The following is a 21252-nucleotide window of genomic DNA, read 5'->3' on the forward strand; positions in this document are numbered from 1 at the left end:
TAGCCAATACACATAGGGGTGCATGTGTTTCTTTGAATTAGTGTTTTTGTATTTTTTGGGTAAATACCCAGTAGGGCAATTACTGTATCATAGTTTTCTTTTTAACTTTTTTTTAACTTTTTAACTTTTTGAGGAACCTCCATACTGTTTTCCACAGTTGTTTCACCACTTTCCATTCCCTTGAGCAGAGCAAGGTTTCCTTTTTCTTCATAACCTCACCAACACCTGTTGTTTCTTGTGCCATTGATTTTAGTCATTCTGACAGGTGTCAGATGGCATTTCATTGTAGCTCTGATTTTCACTCCCCTGATGATACATGGTGGTCAGCATTTTTCACATGTCTTTTAGCCATCTATATGTCTACTTCGGAGAAATATCTGTGAATGTCTTCTGCCCATATATTATTGCATAAATTCTTTATACATTTTAGATACTAATCCTTTATCAGATATGTCATTTGCAAATATCCTTTCCCATTCAGTAAGTTGTCTTTTAGTTTTGTTGATTGTGTCCTTCACTATGAAGAAGCTTTTTCTTTGTATGTATTCCCAATAGTTTATTTTTGAGTTTGTTTCACTTGCTTCAGGAGACATATCTAGTAAGAAGTTGCTACGGCTGATGTCAAAGAAATGACCTCCTGTGTGTTCTCTTCTAGAATTTTTATGGTTTCTGATCTCACATTTAAGTCTTTAATCCATTTTCAATTTATTTTTGTGTATGGTTTAAGAAAGTGGTCCAGTTTCATTCTATGCATGTTGCTGTTCTGTTTTCCCAACACCATTTGTTGAAGAGACTTTTTTCCCATTGGATATTCATTCCTGCTTTGTCAAAGATTAATTAACTATGTAATTGTGCATTTATTTCTAGATTTTCTCTTCTGTTCTATTGATCTGTGTGTCTATTTTTGTCCCAGTACCATACTGTTTTGATTAGTACAACTTTGTAATGTAACTTGAAGTCCAGAATTGTGATGCCTACAAGTCCAGAATTGTGATGCCTACAGTTTTCTCTTCTTTTCCAGGATAGCTCTCACTACTCAGGTTTTTTTTTTGGGGGGGGTGGGGGGGTCCAAACAAAGTTTGGGAGTATTTGTTCCAGTTCTGAAAAATACCAGTGGTATTGTGCTAGGGATTGTATTAAATCTGTAGATTACTTTGGGTAACAATATTACCCAAGGCATATTAACAATATTTGTTCTTCCAATCCATAAACATGGAATATCTTTCCACTTCTTTGCGTCATCTCAATTTCTTTTATCAGTGTTTTATAGTTTTCAGAGTATAGGCCTTTCACCTTTTGGTTAGGTTTAGTCCTCAGTATCTTATAGTTTTTGATGCAATTGTAAATGGGATTAATTCCTTGATTTCTCTCTCTACTGCTTCATTATTGGTGTATAAAAATGCAACAGATTTCTGTACATTGATTTTGAATTCTGTGACTTTACTAAATTCATTTATTAGTTCTAGCCAATTTTTTGATGAAATCTTTTGGGTTTTCCACATATAATATCATGTCATCTGCAAATAGTGAAAGTTTTACTTCTTCCTTACTGATGTGGGTGCCTTTTATTTATTTTTGTTGTGTGATTGCTGTGGCTAAGCTTTCCAGTACTGTGATGAATAAAAATGGTAAGAGCGGACACTTGTCCTTTTCCTGACTGAGGGGAATAGCTCTTTGTTTTTCCCCATTAACAATGATGTTAGCTGTGGGTTTTTCATATATGGCCTTTGTTATGTTGAGATATGTTTCCTATGTTTTTTGAGGGCTTTTAGCATAAAAGGATGTTGTACTTTGTTAAACACTTTTTCTGTGTCTATTGAAATGATCATATGGTTCTTATCCATTCTCTTATTGATGTGATATTTCATGTTGATTGATTTGTGAATATTGAACCATTCCTACAACACAGGAATAAATCTATTCACTCAACAAACATGAACCACTTGCTAGTAGTTGAGTATAGTAACAGGGATACAAAGGTGAATTGTAGAAGGCCTTGCTTTGAGGAACAGAGGGTAGTGGAGGACACCAGTCATGTATAGGAAAAAAATATATATATACACAATGACATAATTTGTCACTTTTTAATAAAGTTATAAAAAATTCTTTGCTTATAGAGAAAAGGAAGCAAATAAAACTCCAGAAAATCTTTGTAGAGGAAAAGGGAGAGAAATTGTTAGAAAAAAGACATGGAAGTTATAAAGACATAGAAAAATATGGGATATTCAAGTTAATATGAAAAATTCAGTTCGGTAGAAGAGGTATTTTGTAGTCAGATGTTGAAGGACACTTAAAAAATGCCAGCTAAGAAATCTCATATTTCTACTCAAGGGAACAGGATCACCAGAAGTTTTGAAAAGGAGGAAAAGAAAAAAAAATATCATTATTATGCAATTAATGAATAAAAAGGGATTATATGATTAAGTAACAATTTAGAAAGTAGAGAAAAAATGCAAAAACAAAATAACAATGACTATATCCATTTTACCACCAACCTAAAACCTATAACAGAGAGATACTCTGTGCTAATATTTGGAGTATATGTTATTGCAGAATATGCTTCTAACAGGCAATTCCAACATATCACTCTTTTAGTATTGTGATACAGAATCATATACATGCTCTTTAACCTATAACTGCAATTGATAATGTATTTCTATACTATTTGACATGGAAAGATATCTTAATGCCCATTAATGTTAAATTTGAAAAGCATATTTTACACGTAAAATGTTAAATGATTAGGGGTGTCTACATGGCTTGGTTGGTTGAGTGTCTGACTCTTGGTTTCAGCTGGGGTCATGATCTGTGGATCGAAGGATCAATCCCTGTGTCAGGCTCCACACTCGATGAGGAGTCTGTTGGAGATTCTGTTTTTTCCTCTCACTCTCTGACTCTGCCCCTACTCCCTACTAGTGTGAGCTCTCTCTCTGAAATAAATGAACCTTTAAGAAATGTTAAATGATTAGAAGATGTAGTCTCATGAAGAAAATACACATATAGTGAAGTTATAGTAAATAAACCAGTGTATTTAAATCATGTAGATAGAGACTCCTGAGTGGCTTAGCGGTTGAGTGTCTGTCTTTGGCTCAGGGCATGATCCCAGAGTCCTAGGATCGAGTCCCACGTTGGACTCCCAGCATGGAGCCTGCTTCTCCCTCTGCCTATGTCTCTGTGTCTCTCATGAATAAATAAATAAAATCTTAAAAAAATCATGTACATAGATCAATGATAGATAACATAACTAAGAATTAATAAATGTATGTACCCAGATATAAAGACATGGCATGGAATGTGGAGTGGGTGGAGATTATTTAGAAAAAGCTATTGAGACAAGTGGGTACCTATCAGGAAAAAAGGTAAAGTTTATACATACCTTACACAAAAATAACTTCCTGATGGATCAGAGATGTAAACACAAAAACAGAATAAGAAGCTCTATAAGTTCTAGAAAAATATGCAGGAACTTTTTATTCCTTAGAGATGAAAGGCTTTCCAAATATGACACAAAACTGAAAAATCAGAAAATAACATATTATTTGCCTATATCTCTAAAAAATATTTATTTGGCATTTAACCATAACTGAACATACAAACAAAACCTCCAAATCCTGAAAATGCTTGTAAGTACAATGCACAAATAATTAACATCCTCAATATAATATTTTTTGAAATGATATACATATATATTTTAAGATTTGTTTATTTCTTATTTTTGAAAGAGAAAGAATTCAGGGGAACAGGCAGAGGGAGAGAGATACTCTCAAGCAGACTCCCTGCTGAGTGCAGAGCCTGATGAGGGGCTTGATCTCACAATCCTGAGATCATGAGCTGAAATCAAGAGTTAGATGTTTAACAGCCTTCTCTTGCTGTCTTTCTTTATGAAACTCTAGGAACCATTTCTTACATTTTCAAGCTTATGAAAAGTTCTTATTGAAGTATGTCTCTAAAAAATCTGCACACTATAGAGAGTGCGTATAGGCACTATAGATAGTTCAATAAACTATCACAAATGTAACACTTTTAATAATCACCGCTCATAAGAAATAGAATATTACCATTTTTCAAGAAGTTTTCTTTGTGTCCAATACCTGACATTACATTTTTCAGGAGTAACTAGCCTTCTAATCTCTTCAGTATAAATTAATTTTGTCTGTTTTTATCTTTATATAAAAAGAATCAAAGAATCATACACATGTACAATTTTTTGGCTGACTCTTCTATGAATGTGAAAATCACCATATTGTTATGAATAGTTGTAGATTGTTCACTATAATTTCTGAATGATATCCATTATGTGACTACCACAGAATACATTCATTCTCCTATTGGTATTTAATGTCCTACCTTTCCTATCTACTGCTTTAATGTCATGTTTTGCTATACACCAATGGCATGACCTTAAGATAGTTTCTATCAAAGCTTTATGCTCTAGAATTTACCGTTTACTTGCTGATCTCTGAATCACTCCTTATGCAGAGAGAATATACTTTCTTATTTTGGTGTTTCTTTCTGGCAGCTGGATCAAAAAGACAGTAGCTAAGGATCCTGCAAATACCAGCCTTTTTGATTTAACAGTCTTGTCTTTTTCAGTCCTCAAGTGATCAGATACAGGAATTGTTAAAGCTACGTGGAGGTGGGTTTTAACATAACTTACTGGAAAAGCCACTCCCGTGCAGCACTCAGTTCCTGCTACTGAGTCCAGGCTAACTTTCTAAATCAAGCACATTTTCTACATCATGTAAAACTTCCATACAACATATTCTAACTCCAACCTACCCTCAAACATCTTGTTACATTTTTACCAGGAGAGGATATGAAAGAAAGGGAGTTGTATGCATACATTTTCAGAAATATTAAAACAGATATTTCCTTGCTGGAACTAGTAGAAGGATAAAATTACTCTAAGAGTTGTGAAGGAGAAAGATTCTTCCTTAGATGTGCTCAAGAAATTTAAGATATACCTAGGATTTGTACCAGGATAGAGACAGGGACATACATTGTCTCCAGAGTCCTGGAAGTATTAGAAGTACTTCTATACTTCTATTTGTATAAAACTATTTTAATCATTCTTCTTCAAAAGCTGTTGTGCTCCCAATTTCATAAAGATCCTCTAAGGAGTCTCATTATTTCATTTTAAAATACATTATCCATCTAATCATTTTGATGACTCCAAATAAATGTACATTCTGTAACATTCTGGCACCTTTATGACTCATTTGTTTGTCAACTATATTATTTAATTTGCCTGAAAACTCAGCTGTAAAAAAGAAATCAATCTATTTTTTTAAGATTTTATTTATTTATTCATTAGAGACACACACAGAGAAAGGCAGAGACATAGGTAGAGGGAGAAGCAGGCTCCCTGCAGGGAGCCCGATGCGGGACTCGATCCCGGGACTCCAGGATCATGCCTTGAGCTGAAGGAAGACACTTAACTATTGAGCCACCCAGGCATCCCGAAATCAATTCTATTTTTGTAGAAAGAGACAGAACTGGCATGAAAGAAGGTGCTGCTGATGGAAGAGTCAATGAGTAATAGTTACTCTATGCATATTTGAGACTTTACATTTGCTTTGGCTAAGAAAATATTAAGATTTTCTTCTACCCAATATTTTTGGGAAAAACTCTTTTCTACAGTCTTCATAAGAAATCAACTTGAAGTGTCTTTGAGAAAAGTGTTATATCTAATGTCTCTTCATACCAAGTACATTCTTTCCCCAAGAATTTTATGATTGTAATATCTCCAGTACTTAATGGATAACCACATTCAAAGTATTGCTTTTTAATGACATTACTTATGTCAATTGGCAGGTAACTGATTGCTGGTGGATACTGATAATGGCACTATTTTTTAAGTCCTATGGCTTCTGCTTGGCAGTATGAAATCATTTCAATAGCCCATGCTCCTAAAAGAATGTGAAGGACATTACAGTGATGGTCTTTCAGTTCTTTGGTTCCAAGAGTCAGTGCACAACATCTTGTGAATGCCAGTGTCTTTCATCTTGGGATTAGTTTTTCCTTCTGATGCTTTCAGAGCACTCATTTAAAACATGTAAGTTTCATCACATGAGATTACAAAGAATCCATTTCAATGCATTAATTTCAATTTAAAAAAAATTTTTTTTTACCATCCATGTTTGCTTGTGAATCTCTGAATTTCTAGTATTGGTAATGATATTTGTCTAGATATAGTCTATGTTTTAACTCCAAAACTTTGGCTCTGTTACTTTGGGTGGTACTATAGTTTGAAGGGGAAAAATATGCATGTAGCACAGTAAGGATAAATTTACTAGCCTCATTCTGTAGGGATGGGCAAGAAGGAGGACAGGAGGATATCCTGGAGAGTCAATGTTAATTAACTTATTTTATTAATTATTCTAATTTTGACATTTAGCACTTTTATTCAACTACACATTAACTCAGTATTTGTATGTTCAATATGGATAATTATAAATATAAATCCATCCTCTGACACAATATAACCAAATTCATTGATCATTTACTCATCGTCCCTAATAATGTAAAGAAAGAAAGAGGTCTGTGAAACAATTAATTGTTAATCATCTATGAAACAATGTTTATCACAACATCTGAGATAAAGTTGTGTTTAGAAATAATTTCTTGCCCTTACTTTAAGGTTCAGTGATGCAAAGCAATCAAGGGATGTTCACAGAAGTTCTTAGGGATAAAAACTCTCCTTCCTCCTCTTTCTCTTGTTCCTGCTCCTCTTCCTCCTTTTTTTTTTATTTGATATTTCGATAAAGTCTTCATGATTCTCCTTTTGTAGATGCATTGTATATTGATTATTGCAATATCTCTTCTAGTGGGATCTCTCACTAATTATGTGAAATTCTCCTGAGTTATTAGTCAAACTTTGCCCTGAGACTAGACTGTAGTGTAGAGTTGCTGCATACAGTCATGAAGGCAGTTTCCAGAACAAATTCAGGATGGATTGTCACATAGACTAAGAAAGAATTTGACAATATTTTGGCTCTACAGTAATTTCTTGGGCTCTGCTTATAAAAATAGTTTAGCTGGTCTATAGTTTTGAAATGCTAAGTGTGTTACTCCTTGGAGACTCACAAATCATACTAGTAAATTACAAACTTCAGAAGGTCTATTTATGATTGAGCTTTTTTAGATGCTTTCATTTGGTTAAATCTATGTAACTTGGGTTTTTTGTTTCTGAAATTATTATTTATTATGTTTTTAGGGAACAGCTTTGAATATATCATGGAAGGCACTATGGAAAATGCTAGCTTCTGGTTATAATGGCACAAATATCAGTAATTGCTAAAAGTAATTGAATATTTCTTTTGGGATAGTCATTATGTTAAGTGCTTCATATGGATTATAAAATTTAATTTTCTTCAAGATCTATAAAATTAGTTCTTTTGTTATCACCAACTTATGGGAAAATAGACAGAAATATTGCCCAGGATTACTCAGCTAGCTAAGAAGCAGGCCCCTTATATGAAATGGAGCGGATCTTAGATGGTAGTATAATTTAAAAATGTATAGTATAAAATTTGCTATTCAGTGTGATCCATGAATCACATCTGCAAGCTTGTTAGAAATGCACTAAGAGTAGATGAGTTATAGTTTTTGTCAGTATTATCTGGGCAAAGGTCCTTGGAGACAGTTTTTCTTTCCCAATATCCAGAAAAGCGACTCTAGGGATAATCCTTGAGCTGCTGTACTATTTCTTTTCCTTTTTTTAAAAAAAAAATTTCTTTTACCTGGAATATGTGTTTGAAATCATAAGGCAATAATCAGAAAGAAAAATCAAGACAGTAAGAATTATAGGAAGGTAAGGTTAAAGCAGTCTAGGATACTAATGACATTAGGACACAATTCATATCCTGAGTTGTTGACCTAGGGCATGTTTATAATATAAGGAAAATAAATCCCTATTTCATTTACTTATCATTATCAAGTTTACATCACTTTTAGCCAAAATCATCTATCTGTGCTATGAGCATTGTGATTTTGGCTCTCAAGTAGTTTACTTGTAACTTAGGACATTAGACAAACTAAATTTGTAACTTTAAAGCAAAGTTGAACATGTCAAATGAATTAATTGGTTAGTTGTATAATATAAAGTATCCATCAGTCCATATCAGAATATTATCACTAAGTGTTAGAAGAATCAGGAAGGGCTTCAGAGGAAAGATGGATCCCTGGATAGATTTTATATGATGGATATACTTTGGGTGGGTTATGGAGAGAAGAAATGACTTTCTGTGATTTGAAATACAATCAATAAGGAAAAGCATGTAGGAATGGGCTTCTTCCCCCTAGTATTACACTATATAATAGTGTGAAATGGGAGGTGAGATGGAACCACAAAATGGATAGCTTTTAGATCCAGCCATAGGAATTTAATATCATAATCCTATTGGACATTTTAGTACTTCCATAAATGAAATGAAGTAATCTGCTATAATGTTGATTTAAATTTTGTATTAGAGCAATTTTACACAATAAAATTTTATCGAGTGAAACTTTACTGCAAACAGTATAATAACCATTCTTATTTGAATAGAGTATCACTATTGATTCAAGTACTCTTGATAGTTGTGTACAATGGTAACAATTTTACTATATATATATATAATATATATAATTTAGTATCATTTGGTAAATATCTGCTTCATTCTGTTTTTATGTTTTTTGTTTTTGTTTTTTTTTTCTCCATTCTCTGTTTTATCTAGGAGGTTAACGAATAGGAAAAGAAAAAAATCACTAAGTCCCTTATAGTATGAAACACACACATAGGATATAACATAATGCTATACCTAATTCTTTTTAGTCATATACATATTATAGGTGTTCTAACACTTTAAGAAAGACAGAGAGGAAAAAGAAAAAGCATCTGTCTAGTGGTCTTGACATACATTTAAATAAACTGAAAGGGATTATATTGGCTTAGCTGAATAAATGGACATTGAATCAGTGTTGATTGACTCTATCAAATAGATATTTTTTAACACATACTGTGGTTCAGGTGTTCATTCAATACTAGGAATAAACATTAAGCAAAATGCAGATTTTGCTTTCAAAGAAAGGACATTATAATAGAATTAACCAGACCATAAATAAATATCCAGAAGTGATAATAAGTGTTAAGAACATCAAAAGAGTAATGTGATATGGAGCAATGGAAGGGATGTAATTTTTTAAAAAATATTAATAACAATGATATGAAAGAAAAGAAGGGAGTGAGGAATTTAGATATTTTAGGGAAAATCTTAGGAACAGAAAAAATCAAGTATTGTTAGGGCAACATGAGCATGGGAAGAATTATAAATCTTGAGGTCAGAGAATAATCAGAAGTGGAAGTTGTACAGTCGTTTAGGCAATGATAAGAACTTGCATGGAGCAAAGTGAAATAAATTGAACAACTTTGAGTAAAGAAGTGACATAAGTTGATCTATGCCTAAGATGGTCATGGTGGCAACTATGTGTAGAATAAGGCGTGTATAAGGGGCAAAGATGGAATTTGGAGGCCAGTTACAATGCACTAACACAGATGAGCTGTAATGGTCAGTTTGCACTAGGATGATAGGTTAGTGAAAAATATTCAAATATTTGATATCTTAGGAAAAGCTGACAGAAGTGTTGACAGATTTTGGGTGGTTGGTCTTAAAAAAAAAGGTATCAAAAATAGATATCGTGATATTTATTAAATAGCCACTAGAGATGTAGAACAGGCAATTTGGATATAGTTCTGGTATGTAAAGGTGAAGCAAATATTGGAAATATAAAATGAGGTATTCACAGCATAGGACTGGCATTAAATTCTAGAGACTCTATGAGGTCTCTTAGGGCACAAGGGAAGATAATGAAAAGAATAGGGCTAAGAACTGAGCTCTAGGACTTTCTAATATATTGGGTTGATCAAATTCAGAGGAACTATAAAATATTAAGGAAAAGTGCCTATGAAATAAAAATGAGAAGTAAGGAGAATGTTTTCTAAGTACTCTCAGAGGCTTAGCAGAAACTAGTTAAATAATGCTATTGGTTCTTGTAAGATAAGCTAGAATTGACAATTGCATGTGGTAATGTGAAGATGAAAATTACCTTGATAAGGTGATCCATGCTGTTCAGGTGCCACCACTACTTTATCAGGCAATGTCACATCCTAGGCTTCCTTCACCCCAACTTCCATCTTATAATGGAAGTTACTGCATGGTTAGATGTTACATAATGTGAGTTTTATAATGTGAAGTTACTGTATGGTTAAATGTTATCACCCAGTTCGCTACCAGTCATGTTGCCCATGTGGTTTTGTGTGATGGAGTGATTTACTTCCAGCATCTCAACTGAAGAGCTACTTTCAAAAGTTATACTGGTACCACTGTCTTAGCCTGAGGTCCACCTCAAAAATTTGAGACTGAGATAAAGAATTTACTTTGGGACAGTGATGCTAGCTAACAGAAGTGAATTATCAATGAGATTGAAGCAAAGTGGGGAGAAGATAAACCTAATACAAAGATGTATTGTCTATCTCTTCACTGCTTTGAAAATAAACCTTTATTCCCTCCTCACCAGGAGCATAGACCAGAAATATATATTTATGAAACAATGGGAGGAGCCCTGGCTGATTGAGGAAGCATTAACTCTCTCAGACTTCTCAGTCATCTCATGTGACAGCAGAGTATCTCCAGCAGCATTTCACATATGTCTTCTGGGAATTGAATGTTTTAGGATAAATGTAGTAGGAAAATTTCTATAGAGGTAAAGCAAACATAACGTAAGTGGGTGGCCAAGAGACCTCTGATATCTTCCTTGAGAAACTGATGATTTAAATGAGATAATAGTAATATTAAAGAGTTAACTTCCAGGACTGCAATGGTGGAGTGTGTGAACACACCCATTTGGATTCATGGGTAGAGAATTAGAATGCTAGGTAGTTGGAAAGAAAGGACATGTGTGAAGACCATGGAATAGGAGGGACTATGTACTATGTGAGGACTTGAAGGAAAACCAAAGTGGTTAAGATACACAAAGAGAAAAAAATTAAATTAGAAGAGGCTAGAAATATAGGAAGGAGACTAATTCCACAGAACTTTCTAGGCCATGTTAATGATTTGGGTCTCTGTCCTAAGAACAATGGACATGCAGCAGTAGATTTTACAAAGGAAGAATATATAACTACATTTGTTTTTGGAAAGTAGCTCTAGCTGCAATGTGGGAATATATTAAAGGGGGTTAAGACCAAATATAGTAAAACATAGAAGATATTTTTAGAAATCTCCGCTAGAAATGATGGTAGTTTGTGCTACATTTGTAGCTAATGAATGAAGGAAAATAAATAGATTCAAAAGATATTTCAGATAAAAAATGAGAGAAATTGGCTAAAGATGGGATAGGTGGGGTGAAAAAGAGAGACATTACAGATATCTCCTAAGAAGATGTGCATACTTGACCAAGCCGTGCTCTTCCCTACCCCCAAAATGCATTATAGATCCCCTGGCAAGTAGTTTGTACTGACTGAGGCTAGACTTCTGCATTAAAAGGACATCTTTGTTGAACATTTTGCACCATCTTGTCTTGCGTTTCTCACTGCTTACAGAGAACTGGAACAGGAATCCCTACATCAGGTTCTGATTCTAGGGAATTTAATCTAAGATACTTTAGTAGTTATTTTTTTTCCTGAAAAGATTTAAGCAAATTCAAAGCTCTCTATTTTTATTTATTTATCTATTTATCTATTTTATCTATCTATCTATCTATCTATCTATCTATCTATCTATCTATCTATCTATCTAATCTATTTATTTACTAGTTTTCCTAACAGAACCCTGTGGTTCAACTTTAGGCAAAAACAAATTGACCTTCCATTTGGGTTAAAATCCAGTTCTTAATTTCTCTAGCAAACGACCAGTTTGTGTCTCATATATATATTGTATAAATGTTCTTAGTCAATTTGAAAAACAACAAACTGATGGACACCCATCAAAGAAAGCAACTAGGAAACGAGAATGAGTCATTTTAGACAAATGTTCTAGTTGACTTACTTTATCTAGACACATGTCAACTATCAATCCTACCTTAAAAAGTACAAAGTTTACAAACAGAACCAGATTTGTTTGTGGCAGGACTTCTCACATGTATTAATATATTAATATAAATTACGTAAATTTAGAGGAACAGACAGTATGTGAAGACTATCAATATTATTTAAGTAAGAAACACTTGTATCTATCACAGAACATCTTATTGGCAACAAGTAATCTTGGGAAAATCATTCTAGAACTTCCTAACTAGAACTCTATTTACTAACATCACCAGAAATTTATATACCCAGTCTAACCCCTCAGTGCTCCCAATGCCTTCAAGCTTTATAATTAAATGTCATTTTTTTTTCAGTGTCTATCCGTGTTGGTATAAGTTGTATCATTTAGAGAGTGCTTTTATTTCTACTGCAAACTATACTTAAAATGTCATCACATTACTCATATCTTCTTATATCAAGATGCATACAGCAATTTCTTCTCAAAATTGATATTAGAAATATGTTTATGGTTATAAGATCAGCTCCTTTTTGAATTTGCGTTGAGTGAATTCAGTGCTAAGTGCTATGTGGAATTGTTCTTACAAGTTCATTTTAGATGTCTCATAGTATTGCAGTATTATTTTTGCCCTTTTGTAATGTTTACTTGTCCTGTTTCATACTGTACTAGAAAAAGCTACTTCTTTAAAAACAAAAGAAATAGTCTTCAATGATTTTAAAGGAATTGTAATAAAATAGTATAAACCTTTAAAAAGTAACTATTTCTTACATATATAATTTGAACAATGAAATGATATAATAGATTTGGTAATTTTATTGGGTTCTACAGAATATTATATAAACAAAACCATTTTTTATTTTTTAGTCTGAGGAATATGAAGAACATTTTTATTGAGATCCAACTGTTCTTAAGCTGCCTTACCTTTGAGGGGAAACAAATCCGAGATGAATTTCCATTAGACAAATGGTTATTATGATGCGAAATATGGCTTGCTATGACTGTGGGGACATGATTCATTGTGTTTTCCTAGTTTGAATTCACAGGGGAATGTTGAACATCTCTGAATATAAACATGGAAAACTTCCATAACATCTGCTACTAATTTCTGCCAGCTGAAAAGTGATAATGATGATGAATATTTTTGTTGATGGTGTGGATACATTGGTCTAACTAAATTAACTTGCAGACTATGGTATATAATTGAAAACACATGATTTGTAATATCACCTGGTTGGTTTTATGTGTAGTTACATTTTAAATTGTTCCAATATGTTTAAACTTTATGGTTGGTACTTTTTAAAGTTAATAAAATGCTGCAAATGGGAAATATGTTTGAGTGTCTTATGCAGTTATATTCATTTATTAATTCACCACTATGTATTTAGAAACACAAATTGATTGATAGATGTACACTTATGGCAGCTATTGAAGATAGGAAAAAAGATTAAAAGTCATTCAACTAACACATCTTAAAATACTATTCTACAATTCACTCTTAGAAACAGATTAACATAGCTTGAGCATAGGTGTGCATAAGTAAAGTCTTAAAGGGGCTAAAATTAAAATCCTTCATAAGATAAATTGAATATATTTAAATATGTAACTTTTATTTATAGGATTTCTATGGCACAATTAACTTAGTAGCTTAAGTGTCTAGTCTGATAAGTAAAACTTTAATCTTTGGAATTTAGTGTAACAAACACTATTAAAATTTATGCTTGGCTTTGCACCAGTAAACAGAAAAGAAGGGCTACCTCCTCACATACCTTTATATTTGAGAAAACTGGCAAAACTTTTATAATTTTTTTAACTGGAATATATTGGATGCTTGTGTGTTTGCCTAATAGGTTTCTGTGAATTCTCAGGACCGGAATACTAATTCACTTTAAGGGTTCATTATGTACTTGCCTAGTAAAAGGCTTTGATTCAAGTCCTTATGATTTATTATTTAACCAACATGCAATTCTTATTAAACCTCAATTAACTGCATATTTGAGTTTATTTTACAGTTTGGCTGACAAATTGAGACAGACACTATTATCCACAACAAATGCTTTATGTCTAATTTTGCAAAATTAATATAAATGAAGAGGTATTCACGACAGAGTGACAGATGGAAAATGGTAAATCTTGAAAGGTGATGATTCTGCTTTTTAACAAACTTCTTTCAAAGGCTCCATGAAAACTCAGAATAAATTTCCTTAGCTAATTGTTGAAGTGGGTTCATAACTATTTTCTATTCCCTATGATTTATTTTGAATATGAAAAACCCTCATAGTTCTTTTTTACTATTGGTCAATAGAAAAGTAATGTAAAAAGATGTCAATATTATGTACACCTAAAGAGAGTCCTTCCACCAATGATCCTTTAAGAAACAATATCATCTGTGATCTGTTGCTCTGCAAGTTTGTAAGTAGTGATAGCTGTTTCTGTATCATGTCACATTATTTCCCAGCACACACTCTGTGTTGACCAAAGTATCTTTGGATACTTCCAAATGCAAACTGTTGGTCACACTTTACTGACTTTCTTCATGCCACATATGACCAACCACATCAGTACTTGTCCTCAATGTCATGTGTTCAGTACTTTCTTTCTGACATACTCTGGAACTGAGTAATTCCACAAGCAGGTATGTGTTGAGTGGTTTCATTAATTTTTCACCATTTTCTTCTGATCACCCTCCCTTCGTCTCTTTGTACTTATGTGTTCAGCCTATACTCTGTTATTTTATGCTTGTTCATAGATTAAGTAGTCTCTCATCTCTCATTTTTATATGTAGGTGTCCAATTAAAGCTCCTCAGAATATCATCTCTTTTATTTGGGCTCAGTCAGATGGGTTTAAATCTTAAATCAGGTGGGTTTAAATCTTAAATCAAGAGTTGATTTGCTATGAGACCTTGTTCAATTTATGTAACTTCTATGAAACTAAGTGTTCTTGTCCATAGAGATTCTGGTTGCTACCTCCTGATTTTTCTCTTCTTTGCCCACATATTGGCAAGTAACTCCTATAATAAAACCTTCCCCAAATAATTGCAATTTCATTGTGCCATTCATGTGTGTATGTGTTTTCTGAAATCCTGATCTTTATCCTCTCTTGCAGAACATAGAGCACCAATACTGAAAGTGTGGTCTATGGACTTGTGGCTTCAAACTGGTCACTACTAATTGATAAAGGCAGAAATATTTAGAAACCTTTATAGCAATTTTTCATTGTCATGACACTCAAACATATTATATTTCTTCAAATAATTCTTTTTCATTGTGTCAATCCATGATAATTAGGAAATTATAATAAATAAAGTAAAAGTGGTTCTCCTAAAGATAATTTGAGGACCATTAAAATAGTAAGTTCATAATTATTGAAGTGATCAGTGAATTCTTCAATATCTTATGTTACAGTGGGGTTGTTCACCTATCTGGGACAAGCATGTCAAAAGCACAAGTGTAGCGGAGACACCCTGAGAGAGCAAACTGCTGCTACATCACAAGCATCACATTTAATGAAAACAGGCTTTTAGATATTATTGGTAGACACAGAAACCAGGATTTGGTCATTTGTGCATTACTTTTAAAGAAATAAGACAGAGAAAGGAGAGAGCCCTCAATAGGAATCCAAGCTCACTAAAGTAAGTATTCATTTTATAAATTCAATTTTACAAACTTTCCCACATCTATCCATAAGCATTTACTTGTTTTAATTTTTAAAAATGTTAAAAGATGTTATTTATTCTTTTGCAAAGAGAGAGAGAACAGGAGCAAAAGAATGGCAGGCAGAGGGAGAATGAGAGAGAGAAGTATGCTCCCCGCTGAGCAGGGAGCCCAATGCGGGGCTTGATCCCAGGACTCTGGGATCATGACCTGAGCTGAAGGCAGACATTCAAACACTGAGCCACCCATGCCCCCCCCTTCCTTTTGAAGATTTTATTTCATACGTACTAATTTTAAAATGCTTTATTCAACAAATGATTGATTTGTTTATTAATTCAGTAAAATATTCAAGACACTATGCTAAACCATGGTACTATAGTAATAAGTATGATGACAGCTTTTGTGTGTCAGCTTGACTGACCTTGGGGTACTCAGATCTCAGATTAAACATTGTATCTTAGTGTGTCTGTGAGGTGTTTCCAGATGAGATTAGCATTTGAGTTGATGAATTTAGTCAAGTATATTGCTTTTCCCAATGTGGGTATCAGTGAATTCACTGAGGGCATGAATAGAACAACAGGCCAGGGGAAGGAAAAATTTGTCCTGTTTTGCTTCCTACCTGCCTAGTTGAATGAGGACATGTTATATCATCTTCTCTGGTCCTTACTGAGATTTAAGACATTGGCTCCCCTGGTTTTCATACCTTTGGAGTCAGACTGTACATAACTGGTTCTCCTGGGTCTCTAACTTGCAGAGGTAATATAGAGAAAATTCTCAACCTCCATAATCATGTGAAAGCCCAGTATAATACAATAAGGTAAAATCACATTCTTCTCCAGGAATTTTAATGGTTGACCACAAAGTGAATGATAAATAGCTTAACAAGTCTTTATTTTGTAGTGTGTGTAAGTAACTGGAAAGAGAAAGGAAGGGGGAAGACAGCAAGTACTTTGGCAGTCAGATCCTAGAAAGAGACATTTTCTCTACTAATATTCTAACAAGAGGATAATTCAATATCTTCAAAATATCCAAATGATATTTTTCCTCTTCATTATGATTTTTCTCCACTTAATATTTGGTTATAGAAAAAAAAAGATGCAATAATAAACTATTGCCAGCAACTTACCCCTGAACATATGTGTGCATTTCTAGATCTTTCCATGTAGTATATAGTAAGGATGGAATTTCTGGGTTATATTTTTGTGTGTGTGTTTGTCTTTAAGAGATAATCCCAGCAGTGGTTGAAAGTACTATGTGCTCAAACCTTGGACTATCTCTTTCTTTTAGTCAATCTGGTGAGAAGTGCAGAAGCATATCATTGAAGTTTCAATTTTTCTCTGGTAACTAAAGATGGTAGACACCTTTTTATACCTAAATTGGTTATTTATGTATCTTTTTTTTTTTTTTTTGCTAATGTGTCTCTCCAAAATTTTGTTCATTTTTGCTAGGTAATCTTATTGATCAGTAGCATTTCTCAGAGTACTCCATATTCACTTTCTTGTCTAATATCAGTATTGCAAAGAACTTCTAAAATCATTATTACAAAGAATGTAGCTTGCATTTTAACTCTGTTAATTGTGTCTTTTGATGAAAACTTTTTTAATTTGGATTGAAACTGCCTTACCTACTTTTTCTTTATGGTTGTTAGCCTATCCCGTAGCCTATTCCATAGTCATTAATATATTTTCTGATATATTTTACCAGGAAGCTTTATTGCTTTGTATTTCACACATTGCCCACACTCCATTTTACTTTGGTTTTACCTGATGTTTGAGGCAGGTGATTAACTTAATATGTATAATATTGGTATTTATTCTATAATTGGTATTTATTCTATACTTGTTCGTATTACAAATTCTTTTTGCTTTAAGCATTAGTTCAGATTGTCTGGTTTTGTTACCTGTCTTTTATTGTTTTGTTCTATTATTTTATAATTCTTAATTGCATACTGTTTGAAAGTGATAATTATAATTTACTTGTCAGTTCGATCTACAGTGGAGTAAAAGCAGTAATAAGATCTGGTACATGATTCAAGTTTTGATTTCTTGGTGATGTCTTCTCAGGGTGGTTGTTACCTACTTAGCAGCTATTAGAGACATTCTCTTTTTTTCTACTGTTCCAATTCCCACACTAAATGTTTAACCTCTGGGTTAATGACAGTTTTAGTTATTGCTTAGCACAAATTCAGGAGAGAGAGAGAGAGATCAACCAGTTTGTTTTTTCCAAACGGGCCCTCTGCCACTTCTTGTGTGAATTGGGCTAGGCTTCCAGCTTGCTTAAATGCTAAGAAGTCAATCCTCAATGCATTTTATCCTTTAATGCATTTGTTCCATTGAGCCTTACAATTTTTGGATATCCGAATATCTGATTCTATTTTCCTTCCATCTTTTGGCTTCTTAAAAAAATGATACTATTTTATGTTTTCCTGTGCTGCTTTAAATGTATTTGTTTTATTTACATTTAATTTGTAATTTCATGCAATTTAGGGTGATAGTTACCATGGCAATGTTGCTTGGTCTCTACTTAAACCGACCTTCTGCGATAATTTATCCTTGCATTTTTTTGTTCCTTATTTGAATGAACACACATATGTATATACATATGCATACACAGCACACATGTATTTTTCTAAATATATATATATATTTATTGTGTATATGTACATTTATATACACAGGCATACATATGGGTATAAATTGATATGTTTAAATTGACATTTAGAAAACTAGGTATAGTAGGTTAATTTATTTTGTGGACAAATTTTATTTTATTTTTTAAAATTTTTTATTGGTGTCCAATTTGCCAACATATAGAATAACACCTAATCCCATCAAGTGCCCCCCTCAGTGCCCATCACCCAGTCACCCCCCCCAAATTCCTTTCTACCACCCCTTATTCATTTCCCAGAGTTAAGAGTCTCTCATGTTCTGTCTCCCTTTCTGATATTTCCCACTTATTTTTTCTCCTTTCCCCTTTATTCCCTGTCACTATTTTTTAAATTCCCCAAATGAATGAGACCATATAATGTTTGTCCTTCTCCGACTGATTTACTTCACTCAGCATAATACCCACCAGGTCCCTCCATGTAGAAGCAAATGGTGGGTATTTGTCGTTTCTAATGGCTGAGCAATATTCCATTGTATACATAAACCACATCTTCTTTATCCATTCATCTTTCGATGGACACCGAGCCTCCTTACACAGTTTGGCTATTGTGGCCATTGCTGCTATAAACATCGGGGTGCAGGTGTCCCGGCGTTTCACTGCATCTGTATCTTTGGAGTAAATCGCCAGCAGTGCAATTGCTGGGTTGTAGGGTAGTTCTATTTTTAACTCTTTGAGGAACCTCCACACAGTTTTCCAGAGTGGCTGCACCAGTTCACATTCCCACCAACAGTGTAAGAGGGTTCCCCTTTCTCCACATCTTCTCCAACATTTGTTGTTTCCGAACTAGGGGTGGTGGAAGGGGATGTGGGTGGGGGGTGGGGGTGACTGGGTGATGGGCACTGAGGGGGGCGCTTGATGGGATGAGCACTGGGTGTTATTCTATATGTTGGCAAATTGAACGCCAATAAAAAATAAATTTATAAAAAACAAAAACAAAAACATTTGTTGTTTCCTGCCTTGTTAATTTTCCCCATTCTCACTGGTGTGAGGTGGTATCTCATTGTGGTTTTGATTTGTATTTCCCTGATGGCAAGTGATGCAGAGCATTTTCTCATGTGCTTGTTGGCCATGTCTATGTCTTCCTCTGTGAGATTTCTGTTCATGTCTTTTGCCCATTTCATGATTGGATTGTTTGTTTCTTTGCTGTTGAGTTTAATAAATTCTTTAGAGATCTTGGATACTAGTCCTTTATCTGATATGTCATTTGCAAATATCTTCTCTCATTCTGTAGGTTGTCTTTTAGTTTTGCTGACTGTTTCTTTTGCTGTGCAAAAGCTTCTTATCTTGATGAAGTCCCAATAGTTCATTTTTGCTTTTGTTTCTCTTGGACAAATTTTTCAAATAAAATGTTTTTCAAATAAACTAATTTTATATAATCTAAGTGTTTTGAAATAGTAATAGCTGAGTATTTGCCATTCTATCACTAATTAGGTGAGCAAATTCTTAAATCAACACAAACTGAAATTGATTTAGGATCAGAAAAAACGTAAAGAGCAGCACATTGGCTATTATATATATACGCATTCTGCAATCCTTTGCTATTTCTAGTAATTGACATGATTGATAGGGATATATGATTAATGAGACCAATGTTAGCTTAGATATAATTATTTCATAATATATAATGCCTATTATAGGTGTAAGTTGTCTCTGCTACTTTGGCTAATTATTTTTTAAAATGGTGTGGGAAAAACTGGCTGCTATTAGGACAGCAGAAGCTAATTCCTTAGTGTGAGGTATAATTATTCAAAGCATTCTCAGCAGGTCAGTAGTGTCATCGTTCACCTAACCAGTTATTTTTAGGACAATTCACACCATTATAACAGAGACAATTAAAAAAAAATCTCCTTTCAAATAGCATAATTCAAAGTAATGATGTGCTGCCGCATGCTAAAATTATCACAATTTATATATCTAGCGATGTGCAACTGAGAGTCAGCAGATACATTATTTTTAATTTGTCTAATTTGTTATTATTGCAATTAACAGGGAAGCAATTTAATAAATATTGAATATGCAAGGAGTTTTATTAAAAGCTGTAACTTAAATGTCTATTAACCAATAGAATCTTTTCTACCTCTCTGTTCTTATTTACCATTCGTCACATTTCTCATAAAGTGATGAATTTTTAAATTGACTATATAGAATATAATGTTACCATCAAAATAATATATTTACTATTAATGTATAATGACTTAATATGTTTGGTTAAAATAAATAAGTAGACTTGGAGACAGTATTTTAATGCGACAAATACAATATAGTTATGGAAAAGCAATGGTGTTATAGAATTAATACATAATATTCTTTTTAGGGGACTATGGTTTTATGATACTAAGGGCAGTTTGAACGCGGTATATATCTGATACAAGGGCATTAACTGTATTTCATCTGTAAATAAAATGAATTCTAGAGCATCTGGTAAATTTAATTAACAAATCAAATCATTTAATACAGTAGCATAATTATGGACGCCTGTAATTGGTGAAAATAAGCAAAGAAATAATATGTATTGAATTAAAGTACTAACCAAAATGATCAATGGAATAATGCCCCAATATTTATATAGAATAAATTAATTTGAGATATTGAAGTGATTTCAAAAAATATTTACATGACAGAGACTGGCTAGAAATACTGAATTCACTTCCTGTTGCAATACACATCAAATAGATGAAATGATCCACACTTTTTCCATATTGGTTAGTCCTTTACTTTTTTAAGAAAATTTTTATTTAAATTCAATTAGTAAACATAGTACATACTTGGTTTCTGATGTAGTGTTCAATAATTCATCAGTTGCATAACACCCAGTGCTCATCACATCACATGCTTTCCTTAGTGCCCATCACCCAATTACCCCATATACCCAACCACCTCTCCTACAGCAACCCTCAGTTTGTTTCCAAGA

The sequence above is a fragment of the Canis lupus genome, chromosome 4, assembly GCF_011100685.1.
Source record: "Canis lupus familiaris isolate Mischka breed German Shepherd chromosome 4, alternate assembly UU_Cfam_GSD_1.0, whole genome shotgun sequence".
Taxonomy (NCBI): Eukaryota; Metazoa; Chordata; class Mammalia; order Carnivora; family Canidae; genus Canis; species Canis lupus.